Here is a 14,434-nt window from a genome sequence, read left to right on the forward strand (position 1 = left end):
AAAATAAAAATTAACAACCACCAGTATATGTACGTATTTCAGATCAATTCAGCGTAACAGCGCATGAAAAACTTGGTGTGTTTAATGCCTACGCGTGAAAGGATTAATATTTGTCTTTATCTTTTTCTTCGGATTTGTCTTTACCTTTCCATAATTTTAGCTTAAATATTAATCTTAATTCTACCCAAAATCTTAATCTTGATCTTAACCTTAACCTTAACCTTAACCCTAATCTTAGCGTTAACGTTAACCTTAGCCTTAAACCAACCCGTACCCTAAGCCTTAATATTAACCTTAACCTTAACATTACCCTCAACCTTAACTCTAATCTTAGCTTTAAACTCAACCTTAACCCTAACCTTAACCATAAGTTTAACCTCAACCCCAACCCTAACCATTTTTGTAAGCTTGGCTTTACCTTAACCCTGACCTTATCCTTTATGTTAAACTTAACCTTAATATTATTAGCCCTAACCTTAATCTTAAACTTTAACTTTAACTCTAACACCAACCATAACCTAAACTTTGATATTAACCTTAGCCTTAACATTAATAACTAAATGTTAATCTTAACCTTAATCCTACCCTTAACAAAACCTAAACCTTTTTCTTGACCTTAGCATTAACCATAATTTTAACCTTAACCTTAAACTTTATCTTAACTTTAACCTTAACCCTAACCTCAGCCGTAATTTAAACCTTAATCTTAACCTTAATCTTAACCTTAGCCTTAATGTTACCCTTCACCTCAACTTTAACTTTAACCTTATTCTTGACCTTAACTTTAATTTTAACCTTATCCTTAACCTCAATTTTAATCTTCATCTTCACCTATATCTTCTTCTTCATCTTTCTCTTTATCGGTCCGCATTACCTTCAATCCGCATCTACAACTCCTTAGTCAGCTTCATATTGACCTCCGTTTTCTTTTTCATCTTCAATTTTACCTACATCTTCGCCTTTTTCTTCATCTTCTGCTTAATCTTAATCTCTTTATGTTCTTTATCTCTGTCGTTATCCTTATCCTCATCTTTTTCTATATCCTTATCTTTGCTTTGGCTTAGTCTCTCCCCGCCCCCAGTGGCGTTAAATGCAGCCATTCATTTTCTGCTCACATGTGACAAGCGGGGCTCTCACACTCTCTTTACGCGGCGACAACTCTTCAAGAGTGTCTTTCTTTATTTCTTTGTCGAACCTACAGTTTTCTTCTGGCCTAGAGTGGATTGGGGGTGGTTGAAAGGACTCCCCTGACGACTGGTGGAGGATTCTGACATACCACTGCTCGATCAGAACTGCCTTGAGGATTATAAGGAGGAATCACATTTTGGCCCGCTTTTCCTAGTTAAGCCTAAGAAACTCTCGTGGTTTAAAGCTAAGCGAATTTAGAATTTTGTAATCGACCCGCGGTACTAAGTCGATTTGTATTGGTCTGCGTTCAAATTCAACGTGGTATTACAAAGAAGAATAGCTTCGAACCTGAGTTTATAGCACTGAGCTGGCGGTACTCGCTCAGGTTCAAGTCAGATTCAATGCTGACTCTAACTGCTGCTGAATCACTCGAAAAGTGAGAGCTAAGGAGTAGTCCGAGTGGCTCCTCGCTTTTCATCGCCCAATTCTCCGCATTCGGGTAAATCTCGCGAATTTATGACTACCTTCCACGCCCTTGCCGAATTTCCTTCAGCATACCCGCTTGGCATTTTTGATCTCCAACTTATGGATCCGAAGTGCAATCTTATGCAATATCCAGTCGGTGTCTACCCGACTTCCCCTAGCTTTGTTAACAAATCATTTACTTGAAACTCTTAGATGAGATAGTTCCTTTGTCTACCAGTGCGGTTGGGTCTTGTCAATGTGAAAAATCAGGGAGAAAAGTCTCTTAATCGGCTCGTCAAAACCATCAATCGACTCCTGAGTGAGATTCAAACCTCCCACTGGTACCTCCAGAACATATTTTACAGCCTCCTATACTCTATACTATGTAAATATGATTTTGTGGATGTAAATCGTCAAAATAAAACTACAACAACCGATCATCTGAGAAGAACAGAAGCTTTGGTACTCTTCAACTAGAGATGCGAGACTTCAGCACAGAAGATCCTGGGGTGAGAATCAGAACCTGTTGCATAAACTCAAACCTTCATTTAGTGATTCATCTCTAGAGTTACTTAGCTCCCCCAAAATTGTGTGGTACGAGTTTGTATGGAAGAAGATTAAGATTGCAGTACTGGAAGAATGGTAACAAGCTGTCCACTTTTTTTGCGAAATTCGTAATTTTTGGATGTATTTTCAACGCCTTCCGGCTCAAAAACGACCACAAAATGGTACCAAATATTTAGATGGGAGCAGAGACTTTTTTCGTGAGGCATCCTAATGTAAATATTTACATATGTACATATAAATGTGCAGTGAAGGGCTTTATTTTATTATATAAATACACATATTTACTTAGATAAATCTTTATTGGCTCAAGTACGTATTTTCTCGTAGTATACATACATACATCCGTACATACATACATACATACATAAATATGCGTTTATTTAGGTTTTATATTAATACTTATGATAAATGTTATTTCTCGGCTTTAAATCTCATTTAGGTGAGATTAGTTTATATTGCTGTTTTCGTATTATTGCAGTCGTAAAGTAGGCAAAAGGATGTAGTTTAATTGGCATTGGATTTATCACACTGAATTTAATCAGATATTTATAGAGTTATACCCAAATATTTCGCATGAAAATGTAATAAAGTTTATTTCTTTAACTGCCTTGGAATATATAGAAAGGCATTGAATGTAATATACATATATGAGTACAAGTAGGTGTACAGCGAAAAAGCTATTTTTTATTTACTAAATTATTAAAAGAGTTTATTTTTAAAAAAAAGTATAGTAAACACCTCCGATACAACTTCTGGGGTTCTGTAAACTTTTCCGTTCCGGCCGTTCTGGAAACGAAAAATGGGTCCAAAGGCACCTACAAAGGGGTCTAAAGGAACCAAAATTTGCTTTAAAAAAAAAACAGAAAAAAGGTTACAGAAGAACCGTAGAACGCTTCCCAGAGATCAAAAACTTAGTTCCAAAAGAGCCGAAGCGCGATTCCAAGAGATCCAAAAACCGGTTTAGAAGAACCAAAAAATTTTCTCAGAAAAACCCAAAAATGAGTCCAAAGAACTGAAAAACCAATCCATTTGAACCGAAAATGCTTTATACGGAACCGGAAATTGGGCCGGAAGGAAGCAAAAGCGGTTTTAAAACCTACGAAAAATTTACTAATTTCTGCTTTAACTGAAGCGCACATTGTACTACGGAAAACAAATCTAAATATAAAAGATATCAGCACGAAATTCGGTTTAGATGTGTATTATAGACTTCTGAGTTGTCCCGCTAAATTTTGTTCGGTTCGAGGCACTATATCATATCGTCACTAGATACGAATAAAGGCGTAAAGTTGACCGCGAAGAAACTTCAGCGAAGGAAGGCGCCCAAACGTAGTCGACGGCGTAGAAAACGCTTAAACTTATTTTCGCGGTCAGCTATGTTTTTTACGCGTCTTTTTGCGTCAATGTGTCTCTTTTCGCCGTCAAAACAATAGCACACCTTTATTCGTGTCTAGTGGTGATATAGCCACATACCCATACACCCCATACATACCCATTTTAGTCGACTTACGTTAACTGCGTTGCTTTAGTGATTTCAACTTGAAATTCGGTTTGAGTTGACCTACAAAATTTTTTTCTTTGAATTTTTTTTGTTATACTGCTTTTGTTTTAATTTTATTTCTATTAATGATAAACGATCTGGAAGTTGAAATTATCCTCTGGCTGAAAATTGACAATCATGGTTCTCACTGAATCGATTTTTTTAACGTTCAGTTCCAAAAATTTCCTTCTCGTTTTGTTCTCTAACATAACGTTCCTCAGACTTTTGTTCTTATTTGATCCTCCCTAAGAACGTTCCCGAAAGTTTCGTTCGCATTATTTTCTTCTTTAGAACGTTCCGCGAGTTTTGTTCGCATTTTGTTCTTTACGGAAACGTTTCCGAACGTTTTGTTTACATTTTTTGCCATTCAAACTGCTTTCACTACTTTTGTTGCCGTTCGGTTCTTTTGTGATAACGTTATTGACATTACGTTTTATACTCTTGCAGAACTAAACCAAACCAAGAACGCGCTCTCGGTCCCTGGTATTTAGTTTCAAAATCGGACGGACAAAATTTGGATTAGCGTATTAATCCTAGATAGGTAAACCCCTTTGACGTTACGTTATAAGTAAACGTCATAACTTTCTTAAGGGCCGGTTTCTCAAGTAACTTTTAAATTTATCTGTCCTTTAAGGCCTATCTGCAACTGACGTACAAATAGAAATGAAATTGTCTTCTACATATCAAAATTTCTTAAATCAGTATGCGGCTCCCAGGCAAAATAGGCTCGTATATTTATTTCTTCAAGAAAATGTACAGAGCAGCAAGGTACTTTTTCTAGCAACAGAAATAATGAAAAATATTAAACACAAATTTTGTTTTGAAAAAATTTTTATATTTAAAGCGCAGATAAATTTTAAACGCAACTTGAAAAAATCGCGCTCAAAATACAGAGTAAAATTATTGCTAGAAACATTTCGCATTTGCAGATAATTTAAAAGAGAAAAATCGTTAAATTTACGAGATTTACTTTCTAAGGTATATATGTACATAAATACAAATTAAGTACGAATCTACCAAGCAATATTTCACAAGAAAACAGAGTCCAACACAAATGGATATTGTTATCGGTTGGCATTGGTCTCGCTTTTGATAGTGGCAATTCGAATTAAAAGTTAATGACTGACATGCTTTATCTTCCCATTAACATCACAAACACGTACATAATTTTAAAATACCTAAAAATGTCAAAGCAGCTTTCAAACCATACAGTATAACCCAAATCTAAGGCTTACTCTAAACAGACGTATTAATGTTTGTACAAAAACGGTTAAATCCACCTACTCTTACATATGTATACATAAACTTATCCTGCATATATACTAGAGTGGTTTAAAAAATTATTTTTTTGGAAATTCATAAACGCTACCTCAAATTATTGTTATTTATGATTAAAAAAAGAAACGTGTTTTTTTAGTTTGAAAAAAAAGTTTTCTTGGAGTCGCGCTGATCGGTTTTTATTAAAAACGCTGATGTTCTCAATTTTTTATTTTCTTGACATGTTAAAATGCAGCTAAAAATGTGGTTTTTACACACAATTACTCTGGTATTATTGGGGAACATTCCTTAAATTATTTACATACCTGTCTTGGGCAGTTAGAATGGGCCTAGTGCCCGAAAATATGCTCTCGAAAAGAGACTAGTAAAATTAAAACGTTGATACTGGACGGACTTACGTGTTGTCATGGGTTGGAACTTGTTACCAGGGAGTTTTTGGGGTTGCTAATTAGGAATCTGAAGTCAGTTTTTCAAAATTCAAAATGGCGAATCCAAAATGGCGATCCATTTTTTTTTTAAATGGTTGGATAAATCGTTCAGTATCAACGTTTTAATTTTACTAGTCTCTTTTCGAGAGCATATTTTCGGGAACCAGGCCCATTCTAACTGTCCAATAATATCAGAGTAATTATATGTAAAAACCAAGTTTTTAGCTGCATTTTAACATGTCACGAATATAAAAAATTGAGAACATCAGCGTTTTATAAAAAACCGACCAGAGTGACCTCTAAAAAAAACTTTTTTTTCAAAATAAAAATTAAAAAAATACGTGTTTATTTTTTTATCACAAATAACAATATTCTGATGTAACGTTTATGAATTTCCAAAAAGAGTTTTTTTTTTATGAACCACTCTAATATATTAATATATGTATACATATGAATTGTATGTATATAAATGCGTATAGCATGCATCTCGGTCAATAAAGTAAATCAACAACAGCTGCTATGCTACTCAACAATATAGCTTACACACTGAAAGGGTAGAGGTCAACATAAGATTGCTGTTAATTAAAAAGTATTCAACGCTCCAGCAATCAAACAAACTGCCCTTAGCAATAAAATAAAAATACATACTTGCATATGTCAAGCACACGCATACATTTTTAACATAGCAAGAATACACAATAGCTGTTATGTATAGTGAAATGTGTAAAATGAAATATGAAAGAGGTCAGTACAATTGGCACAAATTTTTGTTGCTAGTTAAGAAATTCTATGAAGTAAAAGTGAAAGAGAAATTTATATTTGAGTGATGAAAAAAGCGGAAAGCAGCCATTTGAGCTTTCATTCGTTTGTCATAAGGAAAAGAGCATTCAAATATTTCACTAAAATTCAATAAATGTAGAGAAGGCTGGATAATATTTTCATATACATACATAGTATATACATATGTACATTTGTTTGTTTGTATTGATTTCGCAGTTATTTTGGTAGGGGAAAAGAACTTTGAAAATGTTCGTATTAATTAAAAGCTTGTAAATCACGCATTTTTAGACGGAGAATATGTCTTACGTTTCGGTATGGATACCATGCTCAGACTTTGTGGTTGTAATTTTTATAGCTTCATTAAAACGCTTACTGAGCAGTGATGGGCACACCTAAATACTTTTGTACTTAAAGTACCACTTGTGGTACTAAATACACAAATACTTAGTATTTTGAGATGACTAAATATTCAAGTAAAAGGAACTTAGGTATTTAGGAGCTGCTAAATACCCAAGTAAAAAATATTTAGGTATTTAGGAGCTATTAGATATTGAAGTAAGAAAAACTTGAGTATTTAGCAGCTCCTAAATACCTAAGTAAATAGTACTTTGGTATTTACAACAACACAAAATACCTAAATACTTTTGTACTTAGTACTTAATACTTAGTAAATACAATTTTGCCCATCACTGTTACTGAGCATGAATTATTAAAACGATTTTCTTAAAATATTCAGCATTTTAATTGAAAAACTTCAAGGTTATCAATATATACATACATATATTTTCGTGAGCCATCATTTTGTATTCAGTCGCGAAAATTTCGCGTAACATTGGCTTATTTTAGGATCCATTTTAAGACTTTTAAATGCTCTGGCAACCTAGATTTTACAGAATACAGGTTCAATAGCGGAACTTTATTAGAATAAGCGAAATATTCTTGTGTACAAGGAGCGGTTTTTAACTTTCCTTCTTAGTAAATTGGTTTGCTTCTCGAAGCATTGATCCATCCTTTGCAAGGCCCATTAATCAGCGGTTGTGCTGTTGAGTTGGCCGAACGTTCCAAACGCTGCTATCGCCTCTTTTGTATGGAAAAAGGTTTCCCATGCAAATAGATTTTAACAACTTAGAATATTTGTGAGAAAAAATTTTAAATATTTGACATTTTCGTGACCAAAAAATTTGAAAAAAATCAAATCAGCTGCTTTATTGATACTACCTGTTCAATGTGGCTTGGCTCGAATGATTTTGCTTTTGTTTGCTTTAATGAACAAAAAATGTTTAAGCAAAAAACATAACCGACTTCAATTCTCTCATAAAAATTTGGGAGTACCTTTAATTTTTTCATAATCCAATGATCGGATCTAAACCAATAAGTATGGGACCACCCTTGAGGTACCACCTTTCTGATAGTAAGAGAACTATCGAAATCGGTTAACGTGGTCCAAAGTTATGCGGTAACCTACTTAAAAAAAATATTCCGACCAATTTGATAACCTTTTCTTTTTTTTGAGGACGGTTAAAAGTGACAAAATTTTTATAATATTTTTTCGAATAATAAAAAGACAAAAACGGATACGAAGAAGAATGCGAAGGCAAAGACTAAGACGAGTACGAAGACCAAAATTAAGACGAATTCAGAGTTGAAAACCAAGCCGAATACAAACATGAAGATGTATTTCAAGGCGAATACAAATACGAAGACGAACACTGACACCAAGATCAACACGAAGACGTACGCATAGACGAAGACGAATGTGAAGACAAACGCGAAGACAAAAACCGAAAACTTAGACGAACACGTAGACATGCGAATACGGAGACGAAGTACGAAGACAGATACCATTACCATTACTTGTACCATTACTAAAATCCATTACCATAACCACTGCCATTACCACTACCAGCTCTTTCTCTTATACTACCACCATAACTAATACCAAAACTATTAATATTACCATTACTATTACTATTACCATTACTGTTACCATTACCATTACTATTACCATTACCATAACAATAACCATTACTATTACCGCTGCAATTTCCACTTCCACTGCCATTACCATTCACTACATGTCCATACCATAACCATTACCATTACCATAATGATTACGCACGATGAGAAATATGAAAACGATTACTACAACTAAGTGTAATACACATTTCTGTAGTACTAAAATAACTTAAACTAATAGCCCAATTCTGTATCAGTGACAAAAAATTTTTTACTGACAAATTTTAACTTTTTCCTATATTTTTTTCCATAAAAAACACTGTGACAAGAATTTGTCACTGATACAGAATAGAGCCGTAAATCGAAGCAGTGTAGACGAGGCACACTCCCTTTTTCGACTCGTTATTGAGCGACAAATATCGCTGGTCAAAAATTAACACCACGGGGAGACATACTGGTAATGGAAAATATTAATAAGCTGATGGTTAATGTGGGTCGGCTTTTATGTTGCTAATTATAATTATTAACATTTTGCATTTATATTGAATTATTAAATTCAATTTAAAAAAATTAAAACACTTCAGTTTTAACTGGAATGAGCTCTTAATAAATAATTTCACGAAGTATACGTTTAAGTTTAGCGGATGTGGCTCCGATAGTCTGCAAGTCAAGGCGGAGGCGCTGGACTGATCATTTTTAAGTTACTGGAGATAACTGAAAAACAATCATAAATATTTGACGCTTAGACATTTACTAGTCCATAGTATCTAATTTCAAGCCCTAGAAGTCGTCAGGACCAGATGGAACTTATCCACTCCAGTTAGAACAATCTAGGGAACGTAGAAAACCATGGCTAAAAAACATCTTCTTCAGCTACCTAAGATTCGATTACATTCCCGATATCTGGACAGAAGTCAAGGTAGTGTTCAATTAACCCAGCTATTTTGTCTAACGGGCAGAATGCCTACAAATAACCGATCCTTACACTCCTAAACTTGAGGATTCACGCCTGAAATTCAAACGTACTGCAATTGTGTTGGATTAGTCACCGACAGTAAGCTGCTTTGGAGTACTAACAAAATGGAGTGCATCAAAAAAGCCACCACAGCGCTCTTCACATGCAAAAAAGCGAGTGCTGTATCGTGGAGCTTCTCACCTAGGGTAGGTCACTGGATCTACACTGCCATTGTTCGTACGATTTTGTACCACGAGCCCTAGAATGAGGGCCTAGTATGGGACCCTTAGTAAGACTACAGTGCTTAAATAAATTTCAAAGGGTGCAAATCGAAACGACTGGTACACCAGGCCTTACCACATACGTAACGCTGATAGCTCCAAACTCTAAGGAAAGGTCGAAGAGGAGATTTCATCTCGGAGCTGGAACAAGAAACTTCTTTTTGGCTTGCCGACCATGGCAGTGTATACTAGGCGAAGGTGTTGGCGTTGACCAGCAGGCCGCTCGGCACCTTCTTAGAAGACCGAATGATAAAAGACCGGTCTTCATCTGCTCTCGCAGTCAAGCAGCCCTAAAAGCTCTAGACGCATGCATCGACAACACAAAGTCTCTCACTTAATTACGTCAATCTCTAAATAAGATGGCCCAGCATTACAGAATACAACTTGTATGGGTGCCTGTACATCGAGATATTGAGGAAAACTGCAAAGCTGACGAATTGGCAAGGAATGGTACGACCGCCCTCATCCTTCCTACCAATGTCCACTTTTCAACTACAGTACCACGCTAGCAGCAAACGGACGTAGGAGAAACCTCTTCTTCTGTGAAATTGCTAGTATAACGAGGAGAGTGTATAGCACCTTATATGCCAATGCCCTGCACTCAGCAGAAGATGACTACAGATGCTTGGAAAGCCCTCTCTACAACACCATACGGTCTTAGAGCATTATCGAAGTGGATTACGTCAACGATATGGTTTAATCGCGAGTAAGCGTCGCAACATCACTGGGGAACGAATTGCATATGGCATCACAATGGGCCGGCCTGTCCGTGGCCTAAGTGTAGGGCCAGTCACACTCACACCTTTCTACTATTGTGCAAATTCTTAACCAATTATTCTTTTAACGACGTAGAGGTTCACTAGTTTTTATTTTACTTCTCCTCATAACAATTATCTACTAAAAATCTGCATTCGCAATAAGTGCATAGAACAATTATATACGCATCACAGCCAATATAAAGCATACCCAAGACACTTCACATCATTTCCATAAAACGGTCACACATTGCTGTGAACATTACCGGCTATGAAAGTATGCTTGAGAACGTGAGTGTGCGTTAGCAATAAGTACTGGATAATGCGGAAGATATTTGCTGAGAATATTAAATCCTTTTTTTTTATACGCAGCATACGCACAAAATTACAAATACAGCCCATAGAGAGCAGACGGCACTTAAGCACGAAAGCAAACAGCCATCCATATGCACGCACAGAAAGGATTGTTGGACGATAAGAACGGGCAGGTCAAAAAGCACTTACACTATAACAAAAAAAAAAGCGTTGGCGAAAATGTGGAACGCAGGAAACATGTATGTAAATAAAATTGAAAATATTCTGAAAGCTGAAGTGTGCTAAGGAATAATAATGGAGAAGAGCATCGTGCGAGTGCATGCAAAGAGTGCAAACATATGAAAGTGCAACTAAGTAAGTGCGTATGTGCATGCACGCAATTTGAACGAAGACTCTACAAATTTCCGGTCAGTTTATTTTCTATTACAGGGAAATTTCCATACTTTTGAGATTTTAAATTTGCACACAGGAAGCAAAACTGATAAGACAAAATTTAAAAAGAAAAATAATGGAAATTGAACTCGAACAAAAAATACCACGAAAAAAAAAGTAAATAAAATAAACTACAAATAGGTAAGCAAAAGGAACAAACAAGCCAAAGAGTTTTTCTTAAAAAGGTTGTCATGCGTGCGTTGTTGTTGTGCACTGCGCACAAAATCAGCATAATAATTGAACAACAAAAGCCATTAGCTTAGAGCTCACCAAACTTGTATATGGATGGCGCTTGGTGGGCGGGTGAAATTGCGAAAAACTTTTGCATGTACGCCACCAGAAAAAAAAGTTTCAATAACTTTTTCAAGTGAAATTGTATTTGAATTTAAATAGAAAGTGAATTACCCCCTTTCAATAAGTTATTTAAACAGCAAAGTTTTGTTGGAAACGAAAGGGTAAATGGCGGGGTAAAGAAAGCAAAAACGTGCGGAAAGTAACATTATCTTTGCCTTAAAACAGCAAATATATTAAATAGACTTGAAAATTTATGAAAAAAAAATTCAGCAGCGACGTGAAAATTTATACTAAAACAAGAAAAAAGTGCAAGCGGAAATCTCATTTTTGTGAAAAATTATTTTGCAAGAAATTCCAATCATTGAGCTTTTTTTGGGAGCTGCACACTATACACCATTGCGTAGTTAATTGCTAAGAAAAGATAATGCACTTAATAACAGAAATATTCTCACCGACAAGTTGTTTCTACACAAAGAAAAAAGTAACATGATTTTTTTCATTTTTCAGTTTTTCTTAATTACGAAAAAGCATCTGTCTTCAAAGGCAATAATATCCAAAAATATATATGTTTAAAGTTAATAAAAATAGCTTGTTTGCCGCCAAATCATGTGTTTGAACTTGGAACAAAGAAGATATTTTTTACCTTTTCTCTTAGTGTAATATTTGTACGTTAAATTAAATCAAAAAAATAATAAAAAACCAGCAAAACAGTTTTTAAAAATTTAATTAATTTAAAAAATTGATATCTTTTTAAAACAATAAAGACTAAAATTAAAGGAAAACTAAATTAAAAAAAAACAATTAAATTTAAATAAATGAAAATAAGTCTCTCGAAATTAAAAGAAACTAAAACAAAAATATTTGCCGGTTTAAACAATAAAATCTAAAAATTCAAAACCAAAATAATAAAAAAGGATGAAAAACAATTTCTGAAAACTAAATAAAACAATTTTTTTTTTCATTTCAAATTAACTAAAACAAAAATATTTTCCTTTAAAAACAATAAAATCTCAAAATTGAGAGAAAATTTAAATAAAAATGATGAAAAAACGTTCTGCAAATTAATGAAACAATTTTTTTCACCTTTAAAACAGATACGTCTGCTCTTGCTTAAGCCTTAAGGTTATATTTTTTGCCTTTTCTCTATCTAGATCCTTACCTCTACCATACCTATTGGTTCTAATTACATTTAACCAGAAGTGAAAGTCGAGTGGCGAATAAATTGGCCTTCTATTGTGATTGCAGCTTTTCGACGTTAAGTCGGATAATGGTCCGAGTCGATGTTTGGCCCTCGGAGTGTACGTACGTCTAAAACACTGGAAGCGTGCCTTCCGCCTATCACAACATGATCGATGTGGTTGTGGTTTTTCGAGCTAGAGATAGCCATGTAGGCTGATGGAGCTTCTTATCCTTGAACCTAGTACTGCATACTACCATGTTTAGGGCCTCGACGAAGTCGATCAGTCTCAGTCCCATATCGGACGTTTCGTCGTGGAGGCTGAATTTTCCGACAGTGGTGCCAAAATTCCCTTCCTTTCCCACCATGTTCGCTCCAAGCGCTCATAGAAGAGATCCTTGGACGCCTCGTCGTTTTCTTGCTTCAGAGCATGGGCGCAGATGAGCGGGATGTTGAAGAATCTCGCTTTGATGCAGATTGTGGCTAGACGTCCGTCCACCGGGGTAAACGTCAGTACTCGCCGACGTAATCTCTCTCCTACGACGAATCCAACACTCAATTTTCGCTCCTTTACGTGGCAACTGTAAAAGACGTCGCAAGGCCTCAAGCTTACCTTGCCTTGCCCCGTCCATCGCATTTCTCGGATGGCGGTGGTGTCAGGCTTTGTCTTCCCGAGGACAATAACCAGCTGGGCAGAGGCACCTTCCCCATTAAGGGTCCTGATATTCCAGTTGAATACCCTCAAATTATAGTCCTTTATATGCTTGCCGTGGTTATCATCAGAAAAGGGGTGTCTCATCCGAGACTGTTTTCATTGGGCGCAGTTTTATCGTAGCGGGACCCAAACACAGCGCACGTGAAGTTTACGCCTTCTCACTTTAGCTCGCTGCCAAACGGGTGTTTGGTCACTACCCAGAGGATACGTGAATATAAATATCCGGACGTTGTTAGCTGCGATTTGAACCGTACGCACAAGAATCACTTCTGGCCACTCCCAGGTGAATGGCAGTCAAAATTTTCTCCCAATACTTCTTCTTCTGCATACAGAACCATCCTTCAAATCATTAAAGAGTCATAAATCAACAGTTGCCAATAAAATGTGTTCTTAGCTGAGTTGATGTACCGTCCATTTGCGTCCATTTTTTTCTTATCTCAAATAAAAAAGGTCCGATAAAGAAAACAAGTAAACATAAATGTAATTTCCTATTGCATATGCTAATGTAAAAATTTTGCGTTCATAGATTGGAGCACGAATTTTACCTAACTGACACATTTTATTTTCCCTCCAAACGGAAAGGACAATATTTTGTTTACGTATTAGAAAACTGCTCGAATATTTATGCGAAAATACTCTAACCTTTTGCGAGGGTATGCAAATTTTGGGGTTGACTAAGGAAATATTTATCACCACAAAAGAAATAAAATAAAAGTAAATGAAAATAATCAGAAAAATTGTGCACACAAGGAGACCGCATTCCATAGTCCTTATTTACTTTGCGTACGACTGAATGTCAAAAAAGGACAGCTCATGTTAAGTTGATCCTTTTTATGGGCGACATATTGAATTGGTAACCTCAGATTCTCGCATATTTACTTTTCTCGCCACAATATCATTCATATTATTCTACTCTTTAACGAAAATGATATGAATATTTGTGGTGGTAGCGACATAATGCGATACATGTAAGAATTTTCCTTCGTTTTTTTTTTTGTTGCATATGTCTTCTACACTCGCAACCATAGAAATTTGTTTGTAAGTTGGTAATCCAATTTGGTGGCGAAGACAAGGATCTGAAGCCGTTGGCAGTAGTGTTACAACTAATTTGCTACTTTTCCGGTGAATTCGGGATTTGCCTTTAAGGGTATGCCCTCCCGTTATTATGATATGCTTTTGGTAAGACAGCATTGATTTGACATCAAATGTTTGCAAGTATGTACGTGTATGTCTGTTAACAATAAAGGAACGTGTGACAAGAAGCTATGAAGCTGAAACCGCCATATTCAGTTCGTTTTTTTCGATTTTTTGCAAACCGACAAAATTATATCACGGTTTAGATACTACTTTGCGGGGATTTTTACAAGC

The 14,434-nt window shown here is 35.6% G+C and overlaps 1 protein-coding gene across 1 annotated transcript in view; it reads left to right on the forward strand.

The window, feature by feature from the left end:
• Positions 1-14,434, forward strand: part of LOC118741875 — a gene marked incomplete at its 5' end in the record, with an annotated part of 252,561 nt that overhangs the window by 4,652 nt on the left and 233,475 nt on the right. The window lies entirely within an intron of this gene.

Source organism: Rhagoletis pomonella, unplaced genomic scaffold, assembly GCF_013731165.1.
Source record: "Rhagoletis pomonella isolate Grant_MI unplaced genomic scaffold, Rhpom_1.0 Rhpom_scaffold_00006, whole genome shotgun sequence".
NCBI classification, from domain to species: domain Eukaryota; kingdom Metazoa; phylum Arthropoda; class Insecta; order Diptera; family Tephritidae; genus Rhagoletis; species Rhagoletis pomonella.